The following is a 16,325-nucleotide window of genomic DNA, read 5'->3' on the forward strand; positions in this document are numbered from 1 at the left end:
TAAATAAACGAAAAACTATTATATTTGAATAAAATGATAATAATTTTAAATTAAGTGGCGATTGCATGTGTGTGTGTAAGCCGTGCATGAGAAATAACCCATAGTTTTAGGCCTTTCCCGGACCGCATGATGGAAACGTTGTATAACTATGTTGTCATCTTTTTTTAGGCAGATTTCATAACAAAGCTACCTATTGTAATGGGTACATGATTCGACTTCACAAAAGTTTCGACACATCTTCGCATTTCACATCCCCCAACCCCAGCGACAACTCAAAGGTTGTTATATATGTATATATATATATATATATATATATATATATATATTTCACTTTCCTATGGACACAATAACTGCTGTAATTTTGAACCAATCACTATCATATTAATCTCTAAAAAAACGCGACAAAAATTTCGTTACCGGTTAAAATCTGATCATGGGAGTGGAAATGGGGTGGCTTTTTCGAAAAAAAATATTGCTATAACTCTTTTATTAAGTAAAATATCTAATTCGTTTAAACTTCCTACGATTTTTTTAGATAAGGACCATATGTAAAGCCTTATGTAAATCTAAACCTTATGTAAAGGAAGTTTTTTGATATCACCAACTATTGTCTCAAGGGGTGGAAAAAATTGGGTTATGAAGACAAAAAAAACCATACCTACCTTAATAGACAAAGTACCGCATCAGATTAAAGTGGTCTTTAGTCCTATAAACATCACCTAAAACTTTTGTCTGTAGCAATTTTTGATATAATCAACACTTACGGCAAGGGATGATCAAAACCAAAAAACAGAAAAAACAAATTTCGCTATAACTTTTTTATAAAGTAAAATATCGAATTCGTATAAGTTACTACTATTCTTTTGATAAGGTTCTAAAACTTATTTAAGTAAAGTTTTTTTGATATAACCAACCACTGGTTCAGCGGGTGGAAAAAATGGGGTTTTGAAGACAAAAATAACCAATACCTAAATAGGCGCAGTATCTAATCGGTTTAATGTGGTTGTTAGTCCTATAAACATTACCTAAAATTTTTGTATGAAATAATTTTTCATATAACTAATCCTTGCGGCAAGGGACGGCCAAAATATTACTGGAATGTACGATGGGGTTGTCGTATGCTAAACATGTGAAAAGTTTTTCACATGTATCCATTCTTGGATTGAGTAAATTTGAAATTTTTCTTAACTTAAAAGAGGAATTTTTTTATCACCTCTTTAGAACCGAAGAAATCTTTTTTTCAATTTTTTTTTTTAATATTGATTTATTAATAATTATTAAACTCTGATTGTAAAAAAAAGTTCTACAGTAAATAATAATAATAATAATCATAAAAAATACATGAAAAGAAATCAGAAGTTATTAGTGAAATAAAATTTTAAGTACTTCTCATTTAAAAAAAAAAGGAAATGAAGTCGGATTCGAACCGATATACCTTCCCCTTGTAAGAGCCAAATATTTCAATAATTAAAATTTAATTTGGCTATAACTCTGGAACCAATCAAAATGTGTACCACTTATGATATCTCGTTGAAAAGCTCTCAATGAGCTCTCCAAAATCCAAATATTGTGGATTTTGGCCATTTGGCTTTTTCGGACACTTCTGGTCAAGTCGATTGTAATCAAAAGGGGAGATGTTCAATTAGATGTTACAACAGTCATAAATCCAAAATTTCAACATTCTACGCATTATCGTTTTTGAGTTATGCGAAATGCATACGTACATATGTACGTAGAGACGTCACACCGAAAATAGTCAAATTGGAATCAGGGGTGGTCAAATGGAAACTTCCGTTGAAATCTGAAAACCGAAATTTTTGGCCGAAATAGTCCCTTTACTTCGTACAAGGATGTAAAAATCGAAATTTATAAATAATAGTTAATTATTTTAATTTATCCAAAATTATTTTTATTGGTAACTGGTCCCTGGTTATTGAATTCACTGCTGTAACAATTCGATTTCACAGATCTTGAAGAGTAGCAGGCTTAATTGGTAAACCCACCGGGTTGGTCTTGTGGTAAATTCGTCATCGCAAATCAGCTGATTTTGAAGTCGAGAGTTCTAAGGTTCAAATCCTAGCAAAGGCAAGAATAACGTTTTTACGGATTTGAATACTAGGTAGTGAATATCAGTGTTCTTTGGTGGTTGGAATTCGTTTAACCACACATCTCAAGAATTGTCGATCTGAGACTGCAAGACTACACTTTATTTACATTCTTTCATATCATCCTCATTCATCCTTGAAAGTAATACCTTTCGGTGGTTAAGGAGGCTACAGAAAAAAAATAATAACCCTGAAGTAAAAGGTTACATATATATGTATGTAATGTCGACATATTATAAAATAGAATTATAAACGAGTGTTTCGGTCTAAAATAACAAAAAAATATTATTGCATTTATTTAAAAATTATAGAGTTAAAAACATTTAATTTAATAGAATGTAATGTAATATTAATAATCCCTCTCTTATAAAAACAAAATTAAAAAAAAATAATAAGAATAATACACCTGAAATGACAAGCTTACAAAAAATTATAACATAAAGATAAAAGTTTAAACTTAATATTTTATTATATTATAACACAATACGAATAGGAAAGGGCAGCTTACACTTTAATATCAATGCATCACTTATTATTTAAATGACTTGAAAATAATGACAAGATATTTAATAATTAAAGGTCTGATGTTTAATATAAACTAGGTCATGGTTTTAAATGGACTTTTAATTCATATTAGTAAAAGATCTTTAATAATTATAAATAAATTATTATTTTTATTTTTACGTAAAATATCTCTTTTTCAATCCGAATGAATTATCCAATTTTAAGGGGTTGGAAATGGGTAAAGTCCCTCTAGATTACAAAAATAATTTATTTTATTATATTTTTGGACAATCTAATGTTTTAGGTAAATTTCATAAGAAAGCTACCTATGATAATGGGTACCATGATTCGACTTCCGGAAAGTTTCGACATATCTTCGCGTTTCACATCCCCCAGACTCCACAACCACCGTCAGCTCAAAATTTTATATACATATTTCACTTTCTTGTGGACACAGTAACTGCCGTAATTTTGCGCCAATCACTTTCAAATTAATACATAAAATATGACAACCCAAAATCTCGGTCGAGTTCGTTAATGGGCAAAATCGGAACATGGAGGTGGAAATAGGGGCTGTTTCAAAAAAACAAATTATAGCTATAACTTTCTTATTAAGTAAAATATATATTCGTTAAAATTTATTGATATCACCAACCATTGGATCAGGGGGTGGGAAAAAGGGGTTTCGAATACAAAAAACCATACCTACATTAATAGGCACAATATCGAATCGGTTTAAAATGGTTGTTAGTCCTCTAAACATTACGTAAAATGTTTGTCTGAAACAATTTTTGATGTGACCAACATTTACAGCAAGGGATGACCAAAGTTTTGCTGGAATTGTAAAAAGATGGGCTTGTCGTATGCTAAACATATGAATTTTTTTCACATGCGACCATTGTCGTATTGAGTAAATTTAAAGTTTTTCTTAATTTTAAGATGGAAATATTTTTTATCCCCTACTTAGCACCGGTGAAATCTACCTCCGCTTTCCGACGTGCCGAAAGGGATTTTTTGTAATTACGATTCTGATTAATTTCAAATGTAAACCTAAATATATTTTGGAACTAGTACTTAATTCATAAGTTGGTCTCATAACCCTTATTTATTTTTCATACAGTGCTTTTAAATAATGATTATCCCTTACGTTTACTATCTTGATTATGATTTAAAACACTTAGTAAATAGAAAGTTATATTAAATATTTAATAAAATTTGTTTTAGGGATTTCTTTCATTTTTTTTTTTTATTTTACTATTTTAAACCAAGAAGAAAAATGAATAGTTTTTATCATTTTTAATCTTTTTTTTTTGGAATACTGGTAGTAAAAAATGATCATTAGTACGATAAAAGTACTTAATAAGGTATTAAAAATTTCAAAGATTTAAATCAATCGGATTTAAGAATGGAGGATATATTCAAAAACATTTCTAAACAGTTTCTGCCTCATATTTCGAAAACCCGTACCATCCTTAGCCCCTTACTGACGTAAATTAATAAACTTTTAATTTTCCGCTTCTTAAAATATTAATTTTTTGAAACTTCACCTTTCATGATGAAAATCCATGTGAGGTTATTATTAATATAGATGTAGGAACATTTTTTAAACAACGGGGTCCAACGGGACCCAACTTAATAATTTAAAATTTTTTGTTAATTTAAAATTTTTGAAACATTATATTTTACGTTTAGGCAGTTATTAAAAATATTATATGAGTTTGCTGTCGGGTAAGGGTTCCCTTACCCGAGAATTTGGGGTGGAACCCAAATCTTTTACTAATAATTTTAATTTTTTTTGTAACAATTATAACTTAAATGAAGTATAATTTTGATAAAAACATCGTTTGATCAAGAAGTATAAATGGGACTCAAAATATTTTACAAAGAATTTTTGAGTTTTTTCTTAGGTAAACTTTTAATACTGCATAATTTTTAAGGAAAAAACGTTATTTAAGCAAAGTTTAAAAATGAACATCTTAATCTTTTTTTTTTTGCAGAACTGTATTCTAAATATTGCGTAATTAAGTTATTAAAATAAAAAAACAAACCTTACAGCATAATTGAAATAAAAATTTGTCTAGACCGAAACCAAATTTTATGAAAAAAAAGGGAATTTTTTTATTGTGGTTGACAATTTAAATTTGTCCCTCAATTTAAATTGAGGGAATGTAAACTTTTAGTTGGAAAAATGGTTGAATATTACATTTTAATCGATAAAGTTAAACTGACTACCATTCTTCCTATCTGTATCGCTTATATTTGTTTAAAAATTAAAGCTGCAGTAAAAGCCTCATAACACAGTCAGTCACAGAGTAAATAGTTGTTTTTTTATATAATCTGCACATGTAAACTTAGCAAAGTTATTCTGAGCGGTGTAGCCACCTTAAAATCTATTTTAAGAACCTTCAATTTTTTGAAAATATAATTATCCTGTAATAAGATTGAACGCAATAGTTTTAAATTATTTTCACTTACAGTTTAAGAAACGAAAAATTAGATTATTTTAACTGTATTCCAACTTAAGTAATAATCATGTGAATTTAGTATTAAATTTCCTGACCTTTAACATTTTTTTTTTTAAAGTTTAGTTCTACTTAATTTATAGTTCATATGCGTTACAGTTATTTTATAACTGTTTGATTTAAATTTTCAAAAAGGTCCTATCAATTAGATAAACAATATCTTTGTAAATCTATTCATTTCTAGATTTATTCAACATTTAGCTAGTCAGAGAGACACGAACAATCCAGAAAAACAAGCCTGTCTCTACAAACAAACAGAATTTTTTATTTTTTTTAAATTTTAATTAGTAAATAATAACATTTGGGGGTAATTATAGGTTTGAATTTACTATATAATCCGTAATAAATGACAATAAAGAGCAAGCAAGAACCAATTTTTTATAATACAGAAAATTTATATGTAATTAACTAGCCGGTCAGGGTTCACTTCGCTCGTATATCCCAACTAGTCGCGGCTCCGTTCCTGGATCCCTACTGTGTTTGTTATTCTCATGGGTGTAAGAATAATACTGATAAATAACAATTAAATTCTGAAAAGCTCTCTTTCCTCCTACGTTTTCCTCGTTCATGATATAGAAGCTTTGATACTCTCCTTATACTCCCAACGTGGGCTACGGCTTCCATCTTTGGGCTAATTAAAACCTTTCCTGGGATAACACGAATGTATCCTGAAAATTTGAAAGTAATCAGTCGGTTGGTTCTCGCGTGATGCTCTGATTACCCTTCCCCCCATACCTCCCCCGATTATTTCGAAAACTATCAACTCTGGTTCAAAATGTCAAACGGTGTCATCAGGTCATTTTTGATCCTCTGTTAGAATATAATATTTGTTTTCCTCCGTTTTCGTATAAGTTTCCGTACGCGCGCGCACTAAATTTTTTAATATTATTGATTCTCTTCAATTTAATTATTGTTAATTCCCTTTTAAATACAATGGAGATGAAAAAAATTCAAATAAAATTATTAAAGTTTTAAGTTTTTAATAATAAGTTAAGTTTTAAGTTTTTTCATAATTTTCTACAAAATCAAAATATGGTTTATACAAAAAAAACATTACCTTTTGATTTGTTCATCGTTTCCCATGTTTATCTTTAACTTCTATTAATACAAACGTAACATTTGCTACTTTATTCTCTGTTACGTTCAGTATATTAATATAATTTTATCACTATTAGTTCAAATAAATGGTGTTTGAACAGACCCGGTAACTTCTCGCATAATTAAACTACGGAACTGGATGAAACGCGATCTGTTTTTAATGAGCAAAAGAAAATTTTACTTCAGTACATAAATATGGATATATTTCATCTCGTATTAAAAAAAAAATAACATTCAAAATTAAGCACAAAATATTTCCTTAATTAAAAAAAAGAACAATTAAAATTTTGAATTTACGGTTAAAAGAAAATTACAAAAATATTACTGCTAATTAAAATTAAATTATTACCAAGAAATCATCCTGAGACGAATAAATAAAATTAAATGAAATATATTAATGTAATCATTAGCTAAAAAATATTTAAATTAATGGGTGAAATAAAATGGTATCAACTTTTCTGTCAAATAATTTAGTGTTTGTAAAATGAATTAAACATTTATGGTTAATTTTTATTTTTACATATCTGTATAAATGTTAGTGTATAAATTTACTTGTATATTTTATAAGCGCAGCGTTTTAAATTTATAACTTAAAGATTTTAAATTTATTTATTTTTTCGAATTAAACAATTTTATTTTATAAAATATTAAAAAGATACGTTAAGTGAAACAATAAAATATCAAAGAAACAGTTTTACGAGTTAAAGCTACGCCGATGAAATGCATTTCCTTAAAATTTAATGTTTACGAATGTTTATGATACATTGGAGATGGTTACAGTTAGATTGGTAATGGCTGTGCATTACAGTGTCCAAGGACAGTAGTAAAACTAGTTAAAGGTTCACTCTAACCTTTGTTTAATTAGAGATACATTGACATGGACAGCATTTTTTTTTTTTTAAATTAGTATCTTAAAATAAGTATTTTTTATTTTTCGTTTTATACTTTCGTTACAGGTACACTTATATCAATGGTAATGTTTTTAACTAGAAATGCAGTTCATTCCACGTTTTGACATCTACATTCTAATCCTGCCACTTTTACGGTACAGACGTTCACTTATTTCCTAGAAAATAATATCCGCCTAAAAATCACACAACCAGGTTACGCAATGATTGTTGTAAAATATTCTGGCTGTAATCTAAGCGGTTCAAAATTTTCAAACGTTTAGGCATTTTAAATAAAAATATTGAATATATATTGACTACCTTTATTAATTATTTCAATGGTAAAATTCGTTGTGGTTTTACTTTTCTAGGTACAATTCAATATGGCATATATACACTATATTTATGGGTTGTGTGTATATGTGCGTGCGAGCGCATATATATATATATATATATTGTGTGTGTGTGTGTGTGTGTACATATATATATAGATTGATAAAAGAGTCGAACTAGTTTCAAAATGATTAAGAGTTAAGGAAACAATGCTGTACATCATAACTTTATTGTATATTGTCAACTTTAATTTAATGGGTAATGAGCGTAACAGTCTTCACCAGTAAAAAACATAACAAGCATTTCAAAATCAAAGTAAAAAAATAATAAGTCTACAAATTAAAAAATAAAATTAACAGAAACAGCTATTATCAAAAGATTTCAATTAATACAAAAAAAATCTCATTAAATGCTTCGTTTACAGACTAGTACGTTATTCTTTGAAATATAAATAACATATCAAAGTTTATTTTTGGGCTTTTGAAATGATGACGAGAAGAAAACGAAAATAGAGTTAGAATAGAAATAATTATTCCTGGAAAATAAAACGAAAACAGAAACTTTCGCGATAATAATTCAGAGAAAAAACTATTTCGTCAATTATAAAATAAGATGTATTATATAAATATAGATAACATTTTCCTTGTATATACAAGTGTTTTATTTAATATGATATTAGAAAAAATTAGACGATTAGCTAAGTTTTTTTTTATCAGTTCACACATAATAAAAGATCGATTGATTGAACTATATTTTGTTTAAAAAAAAGTTATAAAAGATGAACTACTTTCATACTAACTGAAATGTTACTAATATATTAATTTAAAACCACAATAGTTTCCTTTAACCTTTTAATGAAAATCGATTTTCCGAAATTTCCGATTAAATATTTTTTTACGAAAATTATAAAACGGTTAAATAAATGTTCAAGCGTATAAAATTTACGCATTTGTCACAAGAACAAAGAAAATTTCATGTAAGGCTACAATAAGCTTCTAGATAATACACGTAATACAAACACTCTTCTCATCCACCACAATACACACATATACAAGTCTACACACACACATATATATATATATATATATAAAGGGTCATTCACGGGAACCGGATGTTTTTGAAGTGGGTTGTACTCGGACGTTCGTGGTGGGAGGGACACGTGGCTGGTGTCTGACGTTTTCTTTGTTCATAGCATTTACATTTTAGTCGTTGAGATGGGGCCTTGGACGCTAGACCAACGCCTGTACGCGTATGACAGTTTTGTGCGAAATGACGAATCCGTAACTGCTGTTCAGCGAGATTTCCGCCGTCAGTTTAATATCCATCGTAATGCAAGTGTCCCTTCTCATAATACAATATTGCGACGGGTAAACAACCTTCGAACAAGCGGTTCAATATTGAAGAAAAAACCACCGGGTCCCCGACGAACTGCTAGCACTCCGGAGAACATCGAACAAGTAAGGGAAGCCATTGTCAGAAGCCCACGCCGCTCTATTCAGAGGCATTCAGCAGCGCTTCAAATGAGCACAAGTACGTTAAGACGAATTCTGCATACAGACCTGCATTTTCATCCTTACAAGATAGCCGTCGTGCAGCAGTTAAACGAGCAAGATTTCACGCAGCGATTACAATTTTGTCGACAAATGGTTACCATTTTTTAAGAAAATGAAAATTGTTATGTTAATGAGTGACGAAACCCATTTTCATCTGAATGGCTTCGTCAACAAAAAGAATTGCCGGTATTGGGCAGAAAGAAACCCACATCAGCTTCACGAGGGACCACTTCATAGCCCAAAGGTGAGTGTCTGGTGTGCAATAGGAAAGGTCGGTGTTATTGGACCATATTTTTTTGGAGAAAATGACGCTGCCGTAACTGTAACAGCTGATCGTTACATTGCGATATTGAATACGTTTTTCATCCCTGAGTTACGAAACAGGGAAATCTATTTTCAAAATGTGTTATTCCAGCAGGATGGAGCTACAGCTCACACAGCGAGGGCAACGATGGCTGTTCTCCGTAACTTGTTTCCGGGAAGGATCGTTTCCAGATTCGGCGACATTCCTTGGCCCCCTCGGTTCCCCGACTTGAGTAGTTGTGATTTTTTTCTGTGGGGGTTTCTGAAATTGCGTGTGTACGGCAATAAACCGCGTACATTAGAGGACCTAAAAATCGCAATTCGTCATCACGTCACCCAGATTGATGTAGACATGCTGCAAAGAACTGAGACCAGTTACCGTGAAAGGCTACAACAATGTATTGCCCAAAATGGACATCACTTGCCGGACATAATTTTTCGTTCATGAGTAAGTAACAAATGCTTTGATTTAACAAGTGTTTCAGTACCAATAAAACTTTTTTAAAGTAAATATTCAATTTTTTATGATTATTTTAAAAACATCCGCTTCCCGTGAATGACCCTGTATATATATATATATATATATATATGACACTCAAAAAAGAAAGAAAAATCCCCAGAAAATCTTATGCCTAAGGAAAACCGAAGATAATTTAAGGTAATTTTAATTACAAACTCCGAACTAAGAAGGAATTCTACCCACACCATGAAAATCCCACCAACATTATCCGAAAACGTACGATAAAATTCTATGGCCACGTTTCTCGTATAAATGACATAAGACTCACCTAAATCAAAACTCAAATGAACATTAGATGGATCGACGACATCCGTAAAGTTATGAAAAAAATAAACATCACCGATGAAGATATACAAGACCGGAAGGAGCATATTTTGAGATGAAATCAGAAATTTCATTGGGTGTCAAGAACTGAAAAACAAGTCAACAACAAAAAATGAAAAACTTTGCGTGGTCCGAGAAGAGAAAATAGCTTCATTCATAAAAAAATGAAAAATTATTGGAGTAAATATATAAAAAACCATACGTAAAGTTGTTCACGTGGTCCATAGATGCATAAATCGAGAAAAAAGGAATATATATATATTAGAATATAACACGATCTTCAGCTCGATGAACTCCTCAGCGTCAATTTGGACTTAACGTATATTCATCAAATACAGATTCCGCAAATTGGTTCTTAGGCTACAAAGGATGTAACAGCGAAGACTGCATCTCTTTAAAATTCATTAAGCTAAAAGATAAAACTCAAAAAACACAACTAAAGAACAGACAAAGGGAAAGGAACAATCTATGAAAGAAATGATCCATCTTTATAGAGACCACAAAATAAAATTAATATCACACATAGAATTCTTTGATGGCCTCCTCCAAGCAGTGAGAATCTATCCTGCGGACACCCCAAGATGTTAGAGTATCTTTAGCTGTGATGACTATATTACATAACTGAATTGTTTGTATTCTGCAACAAATTACTTTTCCTTTATGTACGAAAACAGGAAACTGTGAACTATGTTTCTCGAAGAAAATCACCTGTTTAGCAATAGAATCGTGTGGTTTATGGATAGAAGTGTCCACCCATATCTTTATCATTAAATCATCTTCTCTACTAAATTATTCTTTAAGACACAATCTTGTGTAACATACACGCATGAAATTTATTTTAATTAAGGAAATTCTTCGACATATTATTGAAAATAAATTTCTTTAAAATTATTTTTATATCTTGATGATATTTTTGCGATTTATAACTCATTCAAAAACTCATTTTACGTAGGTTAGGTTAGGTGATATACATTTCTTTCTTTTTCCTATTTAGCCTCCGGTAACTACCCTTCAGATAATAATTCAGAGGATGAACGAAGATGATATGTTTGAGTGAAGATGAAGCGTAGTCTTGTACAGTCTCAGTTCGACCGTTCCTGAGATGTGTGGTTAATTGAAACCCAACCACCAAAGAACACAGGTATCCACGATTTAGTATTCAAACCGTGTAAAAATAACTACTTTTACTAGGACTTGAACGCTGGAACTCTCGATTTCAAAATCAGCTGATTTGGGAAGACGCGTTCACCACTAGACCATTCCGGTGGGTTAAGTGATAAACATTTTCCTTTCTTTTTCCTGTTTAGCCTCCGGTAATTACCGTTCAGATAATACTTCAGAGGATGAATGAGGATGATATGTATGAATGTAAATGAAGTGTAGTCCTGTACAGTCTCAGTTCGACCATTCCTGAGATGACTAACTTTACTAGGACTTGAAACGCTGGAACTCTCGACTTCCAAATCAGTTGATTTGGGAAGACGCGTTCACCACTAGACCAACCCGGTGGATTAGGGGTGATATGCCTAAATGTATAAATCCTAACATCTTTAAATATTTCTGAAAACGCTTAGTTTAAGATCACCGAAAATCTAACGATCTTTTAAAAGGAAAATAATAAATTAATTAGTTTCCCAGTTACCGTCTTCATAGAGCCGAATATTCTTTGTATCCGTGTTCCACCTCCATTTAAACTCTAAATGGTTTTGCTCCATTTACAGTCAACTCCCAGAAATAACAACTTTGGCTGAATGGAGTTGCTTGAAGCCTTACATCCTCTACGTGGATCAATCGCACAGGAAAAACCGAAACAAATAATGTAATTTTACAAATCAATGAAACTCCTAAAGTAGAGAAAATAGATTTGAATATTCTATGTTGACTCAGCGTAAGTAATTCTAATAAAAAAAATAATAAAGAAATTAATATTATAATCTAAGTTTATTTTAGAAAATTTATTCATTTATCGACTGTCAATTAATTTATTTATAAACAGGCAGACGACCCTAATTACAGCTAATGATGAATGATGTTTACGGTCTCTAAGGAAAAGGAAATTTCCAAATATTATAGGAAATTGTCTAAGTTGGGAGTATTACTGGTATGAAAAATATACCTAAGAAAAGAGATCATTAGAATGCTGATAAAATAATATTTTAATGTGGATTTAAAACAAATATTAATTATGACAAATGAAGTAATAAATTATTATTAAAATACATTACGTATTTAAATACTATACGAATAGAAATTCTAAGGTGTCTAGTTTTGTGCTATTATACTAATAATAATAGTAATAATTGGATATAGTTTAACCTAACCGTACAATAGTAGATGGGTTATAAATAATGATGCACTGATTTATGTGGCTTTACAAAACCACGCTAAATAGCGTGAGTAGAGATAGTTAGGGAATTCGTGACGTAATAGCACAGTAACAACACAGCAATGACCCTTCCTCATTCTCGGCGGCGCAATGGTTTACAACACCAACCCCTACCTCTACCGCCAAGCGTATCACCTTTTCTCTACCATAACACTTTACTTCTCTACACCTTATCCTTATAGGGCAACTGATAATCTATGACTTGTCACGTCATGATATTACGGTGGTTGCGTTCAACCAACTCTTTAACGTTATGTTCGTTTTTTTTTTATATTCGCGTTCCTGTATACTATATAAATAATAACATAAGCAAAACTGCACCGTAATTTTAGTTATGCAATCTAATAAAATATAAAAAAAAGTAACTATGTATATCACTATGATTCATTTCTGCGTTTCAAAACAGAATTTGTAAAAAATTAATTTGTAAAGTACATGTAATTTATTTGTGTGTAACACGACCGTATTAATAACCGATGTAAGAATGTATATAAGAATTAAACAATACTCCATTTTTTTATAATAACAGTGTACATTTTAAGCGATAAATTATCCCTGGTAAATCATTCGATTATAACAAATCGTCATTCATAGGGATTTAAGGTATCTTTATGTACCTTGCAGGACAATATTTAAAAAAACGAGACTTTTAATTTTATAATCTGGCTCTATTTTAATTTAATTATTTTACAGACGTAAATTTTTAAAGTGAAGCTTCTTAACGCAGGATTCGAAAAGGAAAGTTCAACTGGGAAAAAAAATATAAAAAAACAAAAAAATTACAAAAATATATTAAAATTATTTTTTAAAATAGCTTTTATTTAACTAATATTAATATTAACATTAATATAAAAAAACAAATTAGAAAAACCCTCTAAAAATAACCAATAAATAAATGTAATAATTATTAAATTTTAAAATTAAAAGTAATGAAAATATTTAGTTAAATAAAAGCGTGGCGCAGTTTTTGTAACAATGTTTTCGAATAAGTATTTATAGACATTGGCTGTACTTTAAAATATATTTTTTGTTTAATGAAGTTGTTTAGTATATGTATATATACTTTATTTATCTGTAATAAAATAACTCAAGTTTTAATTCTTTGATGGTTCAAATTTGCACCGAGATGACCTTTACGAGTTAATAAGATTAAAAATAAAAATTAAATTTAAAAATCTTGCACAAAGTTATTACATTTTGACGGTAATCTGAAAAATTATTAATTATTATCATTATTATAATTGTAATCGTAATTATGAATTCATTAAATAAAAATTCATAATTAATTAAAAAGAAACTTTTAGCTGAAAGAGTCAGTTTGGCTTAGATTACAAGCAGAATTTGGAGATGAACTTCAACTATGTGAGAACATGTACAAAGAAAGAGAGTGGGTGCATTTTCCCACATTGTTACTCGTAGTCAGTCTCAACTGGAGAGGTTCCAGCAGACCTTTCCGCCTCCTCGCGTCGTTATTGAAAATGAAAAAGAAGATTAATTGTTGTAAAAATAAATGTTGTGTTGTTTTAAATAAATTATAAAAACTGCGCCACACTTTTATTTAACTAAATATTTTAACTTTTAATTTTAAAATTATTGATTTATTTGTTTTTTATTTATTGGTTATTTATTAGATATTTATATAATTTATTTTTTACTTTTCAGTGCATTTTTATATTTGTTAATATAGTATATTTTTTTGTTTAAAATTCTCAATTTGATTTAATTCTTATTTTTTACTTTTTAGAGGGTTTTTCTAATTTGTTTCCTTTTTTATTAATGTTAATATAAATATTAGTTAAATAAAAGCATTTTTAAAAAATAATTTTTTATATGTAATCAAATATTTTTTTGTAATTTTTTTTTTAAGACAAAAAAAAGTAAAAATATTTATTTTTTATCGAAGTTACATACGTGTACCAAATTTCAATTATTTTCATACGATAGTTCATGAGAAATGAAAAATTTCAACTAAATGCATGAATTTAGCGTTGGGGTAGCGTGGGGAGGTCATATCAAATTTGACACCGTAGTGCTGTGTTGTCATCGAAGTTACATACGTGTTCCAAATTACATTGATTTTCATACAATAGATCAAAAGATATAGCAGTTGCAAGATTTGATTATTCCTAAAGCGAGTTAAATAAAAGCTTTTAAAAACGAGCGTTACGCGCTATCTGTTTCCCCCATTACGCCTACCACGTGCTATTACTAAATAGTTTTTTCCAGTTTAGCCTTTGGAAATCACAATTAGGTATTACTTCAAAGGATGAAATGTATGAGTGTAAGTACAGTCTTGCACAGTCTCAGGTCGACCATTTCTGAGATGTGTTATTAATTGAAACCCAACCACCAATGAAACCCGGTATCCACGATCTAGTATTGAAATCCGTATAAAAGTAACTGTCTTAATAACATTTGAACGTTGGAATTCTCGACTTCGATTTGTGAAGATGCGTTCACCACTAGACCAATCCGGTGGGTTTATAAATAAATATTAACATGCGTGTTGGGTAACCGCTCTCTCACTCTTTCTCAATCTCTCTCTCTCACTCTTAAAAAGAGCATATGCGTATATGGTGTTCTGCCTCTTTCGCACTCGCTCCTACACAGCTTCTACTATACAGCTTCTCCCTTTTTTTCTCTCTCTCATACTTATACACAGCATACGCGTATACGCGGTTTCTCTTTGTCTCTGTGATCCGCAATCTTTGCTGTAGAGTGATGCAATGCAATTAACCATGTAGTATATAAACACGATAAATTATGAACAACCAACTTATCATAACCTCTTAATTTAAGTTTGACTTATAAAAACGTTTTTATCAATAGAAAACAGGGTTTTTATCAATAAGTGACACTGACAGTGGTTATTGGTCTATTATAAGCTACGGTATATAATATTGCGTAAGAAGCTTCGCTTTCGTAGTAACTCCACGCACCGACGCTATCGTTTAATTTTTGTTAGTTATATTTTAATTATCTTTATGGTTATTATTACTTATGTTTACAATATGTTTTCGAAAAATTTTACTTTTTATTATAATTCAGGGGAGATAATTTGCTTATCTTATTTATTATTCTTTAACATAGTCATATTTCGGGTCTTACGTTTGCTTAACTACCATTCGTTTATTTTGTCTCCGCCATTTATTGTTTTTGAGTTATTAGAGGGCCAAAAAATATATGCAAGGTAAGTTCAAAAGGTATTTTCAGCCTTGGCTCGTAAAAACAAAAATACTTAACCTTAGTTGGATGAGTTGTCCCTTTCAAAGTAAGCCTATTATGTAACACGCTTATCCCAGTGATATTTATACCGATGTGAATGTCGTTTGTGGCGTTCGCATCAGTGGTATCTTGACAGAGATCAGATAAGATATGTCTTGAGGCCATAAAGACCTCCGGTTAAGCCCCTGTGGGCTTGGTTCGGGTGGGGAGGGGCGGAAAGACGGGTGGACCCGTCATATGGTGGGTGTCTTCCCATCGGGATGAAGATGATATTTACATCATTTCCGGTATTTACTTCATTTTCCGATAGAATTCTTTAAAGATATTTTTAATGAGCACCATAAGACCTATTGTCGCATTCATTTTTATCTCTTTCCTTTAAGCAAAAAGGAGTCTGCGAAAATTTTCGATCCGGTTTTTTGAAGTTCTGGATAAGTTGTGATGTACGGGCTACAACGTTGTTTTGATAAAGTTTTCAATTATCATTTTCCCACAGCGTAGTCTCTATCGTTGAACAACATTTTTTAGTCGACGAAGAACAGTTATGTAGTACTCTTTATCGACA

The sequence above is a fragment of the Lycorma delicatula genome, chromosome 9, assembly GCF_047948215.1.
Source record: "Lycorma delicatula isolate Av1 chromosome 9, ASM4794821v1, whole genome shotgun sequence".
NCBI lineage: Eukaryota > Metazoa > Arthropoda > Insecta > Hemiptera > Fulgoridae > Lycorma > Lycorma delicatula.